The following is a 12,726-nucleotide window of genomic DNA, read 5'->3' as shown; positions in this document are numbered from 1 at the left end:
TCTTCATTTTTATGATGGTTTCCTTCACTGTACAGAAGCTTTTTAGTTTGATATAGTCCCATTTGTTATTTTTGCTTTTGTTTCCCTGGCCTTTAGAGTCAGATACACAAAAACATGACTAAGACTGATATCAGTGAAGTTACCATCTGTGTTTTCTTTTAGGAGTTTTATGGTTTCAGGTCTTAACAAACTCTTTAGTCTGACTTGAGTTAATATTTGTGTGTGGTATAAGATAGTGGCCTAGTTTCATTCTTTTGCATGTGGCTGTCCAGTTTTCCCAACATCATTTACTGAAAAGACTTTCTCATTGTGTGTTCTTTCCTCCTTTGTCATAAATCAATTGTCCATATATGTGTTACTCTCAGTTCTGTTCCATTGATCTATGTGTCTGTTTTTGTGCCAGTCTATGCTCTTTTGATTACTATAGCTTTACAGTATGGTTTGATATCCAAGTGGTTTTATTTGTCAAACCACTATTAAAAATATGTTTCAAAATCATGGCTTATGCTGTGCAAGTCTATGACATGATGAGCTCTCCTGATTATTCTCTGAAAGTATCTTTACTGTGGTGACATGGAGGATTGGCTTTCAGGAAACCATGTTCCTTAAGGATAAGAGGTAGAGAGAGAGAGATGGAGATAGGGATTGAGAGAGGAATCAGGAGAGAGGGATAGAGACAGAGAGGAGGTTGGAGGGAGGGAGGGCAGGTGGAGGTGAGAGAGAGAGAAAAGTTATACCGGAGTCTGAACAATCTTTTGAAAATTGTTTGAAATATGAATGCTATCCTACACCAGATTACTCATTAAAAAATGAAAAATCTCAAGGAAGTTGATGCACAATCTCTTGTCATTATGGATGAAGTCATCCCAGTGACAGTGACAGTGGCTCCCTCTGACTGTCCAGAACTTCTTCCCAGGACCCAGTGGCCCCACATGGCCTGGCCTCTGGCAACCTCTTGGGCCTCATTCCCTCCCAGGCTTCCCCTCCTCATCAGCCCTCCCCTGAAACGCTCCTCCCTCACTTCATTACTCAAATGTCACATTATCAGAAAGGCCTTCCCAGGCCACAGTATCTAAGATACACCTTCTCCTGTCCCTCTTTACTCCCTTTATGTGGAGTTATTTTTCTTCATAGCAGCGACAGCATATCAGTGTTTCACTGTTCATTGTCTGTGTCTCCATACTTCATGAGGGAGCTTCATGAGGACTGGGATTTGTGTGGTTTCCACTATATACCTGGCCCACCGTAGACCCTTCATAAATATTTGTTGAATGAATTGGTGAACACTCAGTCAGGGCCTTGAGTCTCTCTCTGGATTCTTTTAGGAGCCATTCACTTTCCACCTCCAGGACCTCTACTTGGAGTGCCCAGGTGTTTGGTTGAAGGAGGGGCCTCAGGACCAGTCTCTGTGGACAGAAAGCACTTCCTGACGTTTAGACCCCACAAGTGCTGGTTTGGTGTCCACTATCTGCTTGGCCTCATGAATCTCTCTTATCAGTGTGAATGACAGAGGAATTACCTGAAGTATTCAGAATTTTGGCCACAACCATTTTCTGAACTTTGTCCAGAGTCACTGAGATAAGGCAGAGGAAATTGATCTGAATGGAGTGAGAGTCAAGAGACTTGAATTCTAATCTTGACTCTCTTTCTATTCTGAGATGCATTATCTTAAATGATCCCTCTACTTCAGTTTTCTAATCTTACCTGTATGACCTTGGGCAAATTATATCATCTGTATGTGTGTCTCAGTTACTCCTTATTTGTTGTGTGAGAGTAATAATGGTATCCACTCGCAGTGCTGTTATGAGGATTCATGGAATAATTCATGCTTATGCACTAAACACAATTATTATTTCCCTGTGATCCCTTGATACAACTTCTATTGCTGCTGAGGAATCTGTTCCCTTCTGTTAGATATTTTGTCAGGCTTCTCCATTATAAACAAAGGGGCAAACTGTTTTACTCTCTCTCTCTAGAGTATACACACACACATTTACCCACAAAGAAGGAGGTAGTATCAGAAGGAAAAAACATGAAAATGTTTTTAGAATTACTAGTGTTTTGTTTGTTTGTTTGTTTTTTATTTTTTGTTGTTAGTTCTTTTTACCTGGCTGTATTTCCCAAAATTTCTACAGAAAATTAGAGGTCATTTTAAAAAGAACTCATGTTGCTTGCTGATTTTACACCTCCAAGTGGCAAAATAAAAATGTTTTCACTTAATTAATGAAGAGCAGGGGAAAAAATGCCCTTCTTTGTTAACTCTACTTTTACACTAAATTTCACAGCAGAATTAAAAACAAATGTTCTCTCTTGGCATATAGCAAATTATTGCACAACACACATAGTTGGTTCTGAGATCTAAATTACATCTGCTTCTAGAATTTTAACTTTAAATTATTTTTATAATATTTGTCTTCTTTTTTTTTGTATATTTGGGCTATAGTATTGTGTATTATTAATCAGTCACTTCAGAGTGGTGCTTTTCTTGTACAGTTGAAATAAGACTGTATATCTAACTAGCTAAATAAAACAAGAACCATAAATTGCCAGAATGGAATGTTCGTAAAATGCTTCCAAATTGGAGTTGTTTGCTTTGCATCTTACTGTCCACTTCCCTTACCATAACAAAGCTTCACACACTCCCCTACAGAGGAAAATGTGCTGAGACCTTTAAGACATTTGGAAATTTAAAGATAACGTAGCAGGCTGCATCATAATTAGAACCAATACATGAAGTTTATATATGAGTTTAAAATAAAATTATAAATTTTAACAAAATCTTTTTAAATGTGTGTATGTATGTTTACATAATAAAGTATATGTAAGTATATCAGTAATATGCACTCAAAGAAATTCTGAAAAATACATTCAGGCATAAAAAGGAAAACAACATGCATACGTAATGCCCCCATCCGAGCTCATGAGAAACTCACCAGAAGTAAAAGACAGGTACCTTTTGCTCGAATGATGGTGAAGATTTTTTCCCCTAGATGACTCTGTAAGGAACTTAAAAGGATGTTACATCCAACATCAAGATGTGGACTCCAAACGCTTGTTCTCTCTTCCCTCTGTTCTTTGGGATTCCTGCCAGTTGGAATTCTCTGCATCCCTCCCTCTGTGGAAGTTCAACACGAATAACTTTATGTTTATACTTTGTTACTTCTTTCAGGTACTTTCCACGTGTTTTTTATTTTGAAATAAATATCTCTCTTTCAAATGCTGGACATGTCAGCAAAACCTTCTGTTTTCCATTTTCTGAATTTAGCATTTCAACATCTGTATAATAGTTGTACTAAAAATACACAAAGATAAAATTGTTGGGGAACATCCTAAAATCTTAAAAATTGGCAAGATGAATTGAATTGAGGTTTTCGGGGCTTTTTTTTGTAATTAGTGAGAAGAGTTTTGTTTTGATTACTTGTTTTGAGGGGGAGGGGGCTAACTTTTTGTATGATCTTAGTAACCTAACCTTTGGATATATCTTCTAATTTATCTCATTTGCTTACAAATCTGTGGGCTAAAGAGAGTTCAGAGAGAACAGTTTGTCTTAGCTTCATCCTCTGAGGCTTGGGAGAGGAGGTGTTAAGATTTCTCCTTCTGTTTCATTCCCTGGCATTTCTGCCACTGAAACTGGAGATTCAGATCTATCCTGGGGCCTTAATTATCAGTCCCGGAGGATTATTAAGCACATCAGAGCCCTGTGCTAGAAGCTGCCAAAGAAGCAGAAGCAGAAAGCATGGTGCCTGGGCCGAAGGAACTCTGTGAGGATGGGTGACACCTGCTTTTGAAAAAAAAAAATAAAGACAAGTAAATGATCGTGTACAAAATGGGCCATAAAGACCAGGAGTATAAAGGACTTAATGAAAGGAAGATTAATTAATTGCCCAAACAACTGTCTGTGTAAATCAACCTTTTTAAATAAAATACCAAAAAGTGACCTGCTTCAAGAATTGTCCATATACAATATCAAAGCAAATTTAGGACCCTCAGAACTACCACCAAGTGACTGGGATCTAGAAATAGACACTTTGTTCTTATTTTTCAGCTATCTTTTCCATAAATTTGGATACCCATCTCCCTGACATTCAGGTAAAGATCTGAGAACTTGTGAGAAAAATCAGATTTTTTTGTATTAAAGAACCTCAACGCAGGACATCCTAGTGCCAGTAAAGTTAGCAATGCCCCAAAGTGGAGCAAGGATAACTTATGTCATTCACTGGGCTATGAAATGGTAATTATTTGTGTGTTCAGCTAAACACTGGGACAAATCCTACTTCTTCTTCGTTTTACACCTATCAAAAAAGAGTAGTTTGACAGGCCGTTCTAGTTTGGCATAACACCATGGAGAATTATCTCCAAAAGAGCGTGTAAATCTGAGCTCACAGTACACAACCAACTCCCTTCAGAGGCACACCAGAGTGAAATGTAAGATGCCTCTTGCAAGCGCCACTGTTTCCTCCTCGAGCTGACCCTAGCCGAGCATCCAGAGCCCTCCTTGTCTGGCGTTCACAGGCTGTCTTATAGAGGCTCTGCTCTAGTGCCTGTCTTCACATCCTTAGAGGCAAAAGACAAACATCTCCCAGGACAACCCAAGGACAGGTTCTCAGGCTGCCCTGACTGGCCCAGCAAACAACCGGTCCCAGTTCTAGCTGCCTGCTTCTAAGGGGCTAAGCCCAGTGATGACTCAAGACTTTTTTACTCTGTTCCTCAGAGTACTCTTCATTCTCACTCCCATCCTCCCTGCCCAATTTCCCCAGTGGTTCCCTCTGTGTTTACCATTAACTGAGCATACTCATGACTGTTGCCACAGCCTCAAAAATTTGTCACCATTAATGTCAAGGCAACTAGTTCCCGGTGTATAGTTTCTTCAGTTTACTGGAGAAATCAGATTCCCTCTTCTTATTCATAAGCCCACCTCCTACTATTAGAGCTTTTCAACAGCTTCCCTCATCAATTTGCTCTCCCATCAGTCAACTAGCATGTGCTGGGCAGAGCACAGTCCTGTATATTTACTTTTCTGTTTAATCTGAAGCCCCTCATTGAAATTTGCAGCCACGGGTTTCCTCTTCTTTCTACATCTCGCTTTTTCTTATGTTCCCTGTCTGAGAGCCATAAGTTTCCTTCTAAGTTTGGAGGAAGAAAGCAACCATCAGGAAACAAGGAAGTTGCTAATTATCAAGGAAATGCAAATGAAAATGAGATGCAATGTTTCTGCCAGTCATACTGGTAAGAATGAAAAGATGATGATACGATGTCAGTGAGGGCGTGGATGAGTTCCTACCCTGCAGACAGAGCAGACAGGGCCAGGGGCAGACTGGGAAGCCTGGTCCTGAGGCCTGGGCGAATCCCATGTGAAGTTTTTAGCTTGTTCCCCTTGTTGGACAGACTTGTAGAGCATTTGTACCAAGTTTAAATGGATATGCTTTTTGGCTCAGCAATTTAACTTCTAGAAATTTGTCCTTAAGGACAAATGTACAAAGATACATATAGAAAGATATTTATCACGACACCATTTATAATAGGGAATTGGGTTATGACACATTCATTTAATGAAACATAATGCAGCAGTTTTCAGTGTCAGGGAAGACCTGTGTATATACTGACCTGGGAATATTTTCAAGCTCTATCTGTTGTTACTTTGTAATCAAAGCATGCATTTATATGCATACACTTAGACACATGTATGTATATTTGCTTACAAACAAGTCTGAAAGGATGAACGCCAAAATTTCACAGTGTTATCTCTGGGTTCCAGGAGTCATCATTTCTATTCTTTATTTTCTAAACATTTTGTGTTAGACATACATCACTTTATGATCAGACAAAATAAAGGCATTTAAAAATATGTTAAAGATACAAAAGTGAAATGTTCGCTAACTCATAACATTTTCCGTAAGTTACCTTCAAGTCACTCAGCAAACATGTAGTAATAATTATGATAAAAATAAATGCCATCTATTGAGCATTTGCCAATAGGCATTCCATTCCATTTTTTATGTACATAGTCTAATAAAAACTCTACAGTAACTTCATGAGGCAGATAAATTCAGCTAGCAAGATGAGATGCAGAGTTGGAATCAGAGTCCTGTTTTGTCTGTCTCCAGGGCAGCTCTTTTGTGGCCCTTGAGCCAAAAAGATGTGAGGTTTACGGTGATGACTTAAACCTGAATCCTACTTCTAGGAGTTTAGGGGGCAAAATGCAAGCAGTATTCTAGAATTAGCTAGAGTTTTCTATATTGTTCATCATCAGAAACTAAGCCCATCATTCTGGGCTTTTTTCACTGTTGTTCGTCCACTCTATCTATGCCATGTAGAAATGGTCGTATCTGGAAGGTCTGCTAAGAGACAAGGAGAGAACGTACATGTTTCCCCTGGTAGGAAATGCGTCCCCCTTTCCATCCTAAGGAATTGGCTTCTGAAGTAAGACAGAGAACAGGGCCAGAAAGTAAATATCCACCCACTGCTGTTGGCTCGTTTTTGGTGTGATAGAAGTATATTAACCAGTGCTTGTTTTACTGAGACAGTTTATGTAGAAGTGACCACAGCTGATAAAACTCAAGAGTTCATGCCAATAATTAAATTCCTTACAGTTCAAGTAATCAGGGGGCCACTAACCTATGAGGTAACTATTAAGAAACCCAGGGACAGATCCTAATTATCCTTATTAACCACCATTTGAGTCAAATGACTAACTTTTCCGAAGGTCATTTCTTATTCTTCATTGTTATCAGCCAAAGAGGAAGAGCGGAAACGTATGGGATTTTTTGTTCGATTCAGTCAGCATCACTAATTTCACAGAAACTTGTTTTCACGTGGCTTCCATTGAACATGTCACATGACTAGAAGCTCAGACAGCTGGGGAGAAACCCTCATGCTGGGCCTCGTAAACACAGGACATGACTCATTCTTTGGGGTCTCCCTGGGTGACCCTGCCGTGCCCATGGCTTCCCCAGGCACCTCCCCATTGGCTGAGCACATCCTTCTTCTTCTGCTGAGCTGGGCTTTGAACCTCCAGAGCATCATGTTTCCTCACTGGCTTAGGAAAACAAGGGTTGCACAATATCTGTTCCTAAAAAGTTACTTTGATGTTCACATTTTGAGATTTCTTGGTGTTCTTTTCGTGAAAAATGCCTTATGACCTAAAGTCACTCTCATGAATGTTCTTTGTGGGTAATACATAGGTTTGTGATAACTTACTGTGTAGGTCTAGTTTTAGCTGAAAGTTCTCTTCTAGGGTAGGATGTCTTCTGGTTCAACTTAGGTACCCTTCTTTCACGGTTCTGGTTCTGCCTTGTCTTCTAACTTGGGTGAGCTGGCCCTCTGCACCCACACTGGCTGTGCTTCCTGGTTTGAATGCTGATCCATATTTTTGTTGTAAAGGCCACTTACCCGCTCAGTCCATAAGTGCCCTCAGTCAGCCTTTGAAAATGCAGAGACTTCCGACTGCAATTACACAACCTCAGGGTGCATGCAGTAGGATTTTCATTGCTTTAGCTATTTCTATTCCTGTTTGCTCCAGCTCAGATCTGTACAGGGGCATTTTAGAAGGTCTGACTTGAATCAGAAAAGGCTCAGGCAATGACTTCTGCAAAATGACCCTAAAAAGTCTGCCCTCCTTAGAGACACTTAGGAAAGGCTGAATCCTCAGCCCACAGCAGGGCATTAAGCAAAATGAGGTGCTTGGAGCTGGGATGGCAGGGTGGGATTACAAAGATGAATGAATGACAGATTCTGGCTTGAGAGGGCTTCAGTCTTGCAAGGGAGACAAGACAAGTACATGAATATCTATAAGGTAAAAAGTGATTCCTGACACAAGAGAAGTGCTGGGGTAACTGGAGGAGCAGAATTACTTTTGAGTGGGAGGACCAGGGACGACTTTTAGCAGACCTGTGTATTAAGACAGGATTTAGAAAAGCAAAGTTGGACAGGGAGAACGTTTCAGATGGAGGAGGGATCGGTAGGAGCAAAGCTGCAGCCTGGTTTTCCTACTTTATAGATTTGTAAACAGACCCAAAGAAGTGATGTGACTTACAGAAGATTTCTACTAAGTTGGATGTTTTCCTGCGAAAATGAGCCTTCACCGATTCTGGCTCCCAAAGGGCTCTAAATAGTTTTATAGCTCTCTGAATTTTTAGCTTTAAAATAAATTGAAAATGTCATGTATTATTATTATTAGTGGGGAATCATTTAGATGCTGTGGGCAATGCTTGCAGTACTTCTTATTCTCCCAGAAAAGAACAGTGGCATCGGGCCTCTCTTGTCTTTATTACCAGAGCTATTAACCAGCAGCAGTTGTCAATGCCCCTCCGTGTGCCTGGGACCATGCGCCCCGCTATTGTGCACCCACAGGCCAGCTCGAAGCTGGAGTGCCTGCAGGCTCTCTGGTTGCCAGCTCAGGGTAGCCAGGTTTATCAAATAAAAATGCAGGACATCCAGTTAAATTTGAATTTCATAAAAGAATATTTTTTTAGTATGTGTTGGATGCAATATTTGTAACTCTGTTTCAGCTTGGTTTTATATGATCATGGTTCTTACTTTCATTTGCATAATTTCCATGAAGAGTTTGCCTTAAAAACAACTGATGGATATTTCTGTTTATTATCTTTTTTAAAATTGCCATTGAACACAGCCTCAAAGATTTTTAAAGATTGAGATCCCAGGGGACTTCAAGTGACTAGACTTGGACATGTCTTCCTGGTCTTTAACTATCTAACACCTGGGTCATGGTTGGTAGTAAATGGTTTGCTTTCTGAATACATGTAAGAATGAAAGGAGTTAGCACATTCTTGATTTTTATTCCTTGTCTTCATAGACTATCTCCTTATGCGGTGACAAATTTAAGCCCCAAATATAGTTCTTTTCTAAAATGTCTCAGTGGGTAAAGAATTAAGAAACAGCTTGTATGTAGTCAGTATTTACCGAACAGTTAATTTACACCACCTGAATAGGAGAGGCCCACATAATCAGGCAATGTTTAAAAAAAAAAAAAAAAAAAAGATTATCTGTTAACATGGTCCTGAATTCACATCTCTTGAATCCTAGTCATCCTTACCCCCACTTCTAATAAAGTCTAGCCGAGAAGCAATAACCTAAGCTTTGTAGATTAAATATCCCAGAGGGTCATTAATGGCTAGTGCTCCCTCTCTTATTTTATAAGAAATCAGATCTCTGAAATCATTCATGAGAAATAATTCACTACAGATGAGGTTTCTCCACTTCGGTACAAAGTGTTTTCGGTCCTGACACCACATTTTGAAGATATTAAAACCAAAACTAAAAGCATGATCTACAGCTTGTGTTAATTATCCTTGGGTCGTTTATGGAAGCGTTTGAGTTCTTCAGACATAGTTATCTAACATGATTAAAAAGGCCTGTCTCCATCTCAGGGCTGTTTCTTTACTTTAATGATTATTTTATTCTCCTAAAGTTTAAGTGCTTTGGGTTCTAATAGACCAAATGAATGAATATCAAAACCAGATAACAGAATAAGAACCAGGCATGAATGGCAATTCCATTTATTGGTCTACGGTTGACACGTTGGATTCTTCTGGCCTAGACAGCTCTTTCATCAGAAGCCCAAGTACCTGATTCTAAATTAGAAAGTCTTGAGTGTGAAAGTATGAACATACTGTTTCATTCTTTTTGTTATTTCATGCTTTCTCAATGTTAATGCCTTTGGTGCATTGGGCTTTGTGAGCTTCAGGGAATTCTTTTAAAAGAAGGAATGAGATCCTTCATCGCATCACACAGGAATATTTGTATTTCTCTCTTGCTTTCCCCCATAACCTTTTCACAGGAAAAGTTTGCATATACATGGAGCTGGATATTTTTAAAGACTTCCTGAAACAAATGTTTTTTCTAATTACAGTTTTATATGGTTTATGCCACTTAAAGAAAACCCCCAGTGTGAAAATGTGCACTTCTGGAAGTAATAAATTACAGCAACGTCTAACACCTGGTTCCTGATAGCTTGCTCAAAGGATAGATAAACAAATGCAGGAATAGCCACCAACCACTGTAATCAGCACCATAAAATAAGTAATTAGATCATATCAACAAATCAAACCCGTCTGGAAGCAATGGAGGAACAGCTTTGGGGCTTAACTTTGGATTTCATTTCAAGGACCTAATAGTAAATAATGTGCATCTCTTTCCCATAGCATTATCCGCAAGGAAAGTTAACTTGAAATGTTATAAATAGGTTCTAGAATTTTACCTATTTTTTAAAATTTTGCTTTGAGCATTGTAGGGGTTTTATAATTTTTTATTTTGTGGACAATTCATGTTCATTGTGGAAAAGTGATAATGGACAGATAAAGAAAAAGAAAAAAGATAGAAATTACTTGTAATTCCACCACTCAAAGATAACAATTGTTTTATTTGGTTGTAATCCTCCAAGTTTTTTAATGAATACACATAAATATGTTATTTTAATGAAAATGAGCTCATGGCTTTTAAACTGTTTTTTAACCTATGTTTTTCACTCGATTATAATATCTTCTTATATCAATATATATGTACATCTTCAACAGAAGTTCTTTCTGGTCCATGCATAGATTTGGGGGGGATTTATAAACCCTTCACCCCAAAAATATATACAAAATTTTGTGGGTTTTGTGTGTATATGTTCTTTTTCTGGAAAAAAAATGCATTGGGACTTTCATTGGATTTACTTTAACTTTTATTGATAATTTAGACTGAGATTACAGTCCTGCATCTTCTCACTCAAGATTATAATGATTCCCAGTGTGTACTTGTCCTCTTTTATCCCTCTCTAAATTTGTGTTTTTCTTTATATTGGTCCTGCATCTTTGTTTTAACAATTTAATGGTCATTTCCCTTTAAACATTTCATTTATTAAGGTTTCAATATTCCTTATTGTGATTTCTTTCACCTTAGGGTCTCTGTCTTTACCTTGTAAACCCATCTTCAATTTAATACAGAACTCAACGATAATGTATGATTCAATTTACATAAATTTTCTTTAGATTTCATATTACATGAACAGATGTTTCCAAACAGCTGTAAGCCATTTTCCATATGATAGAATAAAACAAATTATTTGTTATCAAATGGGAACATACCTACAAGGATTTACTTTGTATTTTTACATATCAAAATCTTTTAAAATCTGTCTTTTAAAACTCTTACAAGTTTTCTAATTAAAAAATATATGTTTTGCATTTTCGTATACATACAAAGGCTTTTATTTAAAATTTTTGCTAAAGGAACCAGCTGAGAAATGTTTATCTCTAAACTTTTAATGTTGTCTACAAATATAATTCCATATAAGACAGAATTACAGGAAGAGTTCAGAGAGTTGGAGCAAAGGGTAGATAAAGCTTTCACCACTACTTCAAATTAATGAACTGTCAGGAAAGCCTGTAGTTGGGAAACTAACCATGGAGATATATGGCTATGGTAGAGCCCAGTCCATTTCCAACTAGCCCTGTTCCTCCAAATTTCTCAGTTAACTTTGTTCCATAGGTGCATTCTGGTTTTATTCAGCTGAGATCTGTCTTCCTCTCTTCCCCCTTTCCACCCCATCCTCTCCTTTCCCCACCTTCCTGTCCTTTTCCCCCACCTGTCTCATCCCCCACCTCTCCTCCTCCTTTCTTCTCCCCTCCCCTCCTCTCCCACTTTCCAGACTTGCCTCCTTACTGTCCCCAGTGTTCTCCTCAGAGGGGTTCTCCTGGTAGCTCCTCCACGTTCTCATCCAGTTTGTCTTTTTTCCCAGTCCTTGCCCTATGAGTCTATTTCTCTACTGCACTCTTCTCTAAACTTAAGCCCAGTTTAACTTCTCTGTCATGGCTCTTTCCATCTCTGCCATCATGAGAGGAAACATTTTCTACCTTGTTTCTCCTGACTGTCATTGCTCCCTTCTTAAATGTGACCTTCTTTTACATTTTCCTGCCCCCCCCCCGCTGTTCTGCACCCTAAATAGCTTCTCTGCCCCACCCTGTTACACCAAAATGGGGAGGGAAAAGACCCCAGTTCTTGTCTTACCCAAAAAAGAAGAATTCAGACAGGAGATGGAAGCATTGTGTAGTGAAAGATTTTAAGGGTTTTATTTAGCAAAGGGAAAGTACATCTCCAAGAACAGGATGTAGGCTGATCCAAGGGTGGATAGCAATGGTCTTTGTTTGCCCCTTCTCTTATACCCTCGCTTAGGGTGGTCTCTTGATTGATTGACCACTCTTGTCCCTGGAGTGCTTAGTCATGCTTATCCCCTTTTGCACATGTCCTTACCCATGATACACACAGAAAAACCCATGGGGAGGGGGAGGGGGAGGTGCTAAACCGCAATGCTAATTATATTACAATGAGCGTTGGGTCATGTCCAGTTAGGTCCTTGTCATTACTGTGTAGTTGCAGCCATCAGATTCTAACTGGTTTCTTGCTGGCACTCATTTAGAGGAAGTAAAGCCCCTTTATGCTGAAGGCGGACATACCCCCATCTTCTGGATCATCCTCCCTCCCCTCCCTTATCTGCCTGGTGCTCCCACTTATCTAACTACCCAATAATCCTACCATACTACCATTCACTTTCCTGTAAGTCAATCTCTTATTTATTATGGATTTATGGAGATAGTTGTTCATGTTTACATTCAGCACAAATAACATAGTGTTTGCCTGCAGCAAACGAGGGATTCAAAAGATACATTTAGAATTTAAAGGGGTGGTTATTAATACCTATGGATTGATTAATTTATTTTATTTTCATCT

At 38.9% G+C, this 12,726-nt stretch overlaps 1 protein-coding gene across 4 annotated transcripts in view; it reads left to right on the top strand.

Moving 5' to 3' along the window:
- KIF6 (kinesin family member 6) overlaps positions 1 to 12,726 on the top strand; it is a 298,810-nt gene that overhangs the window by 130,975 nt on the left and 155,109 nt on the right. The gene's annotated exons all lie outside the window — the stretch shown is intronic.

The sequence above is a fragment of the Camelus bactrianus genome, chromosome 20 (assembly GCF_048773025.1).
Source record: "Camelus bactrianus isolate YW-2024 breed Bactrian camel chromosome 20, ASM4877302v1, whole genome shotgun sequence".
NCBI lineage: Eukaryota > Metazoa > Chordata > Mammalia > Artiodactyla > Camelidae > Camelus > Camelus bactrianus.
Note: the sequence above shows the minus strand (reverse complement) of the source record. Positions and strands in the feature narration are given on the sequence as shown.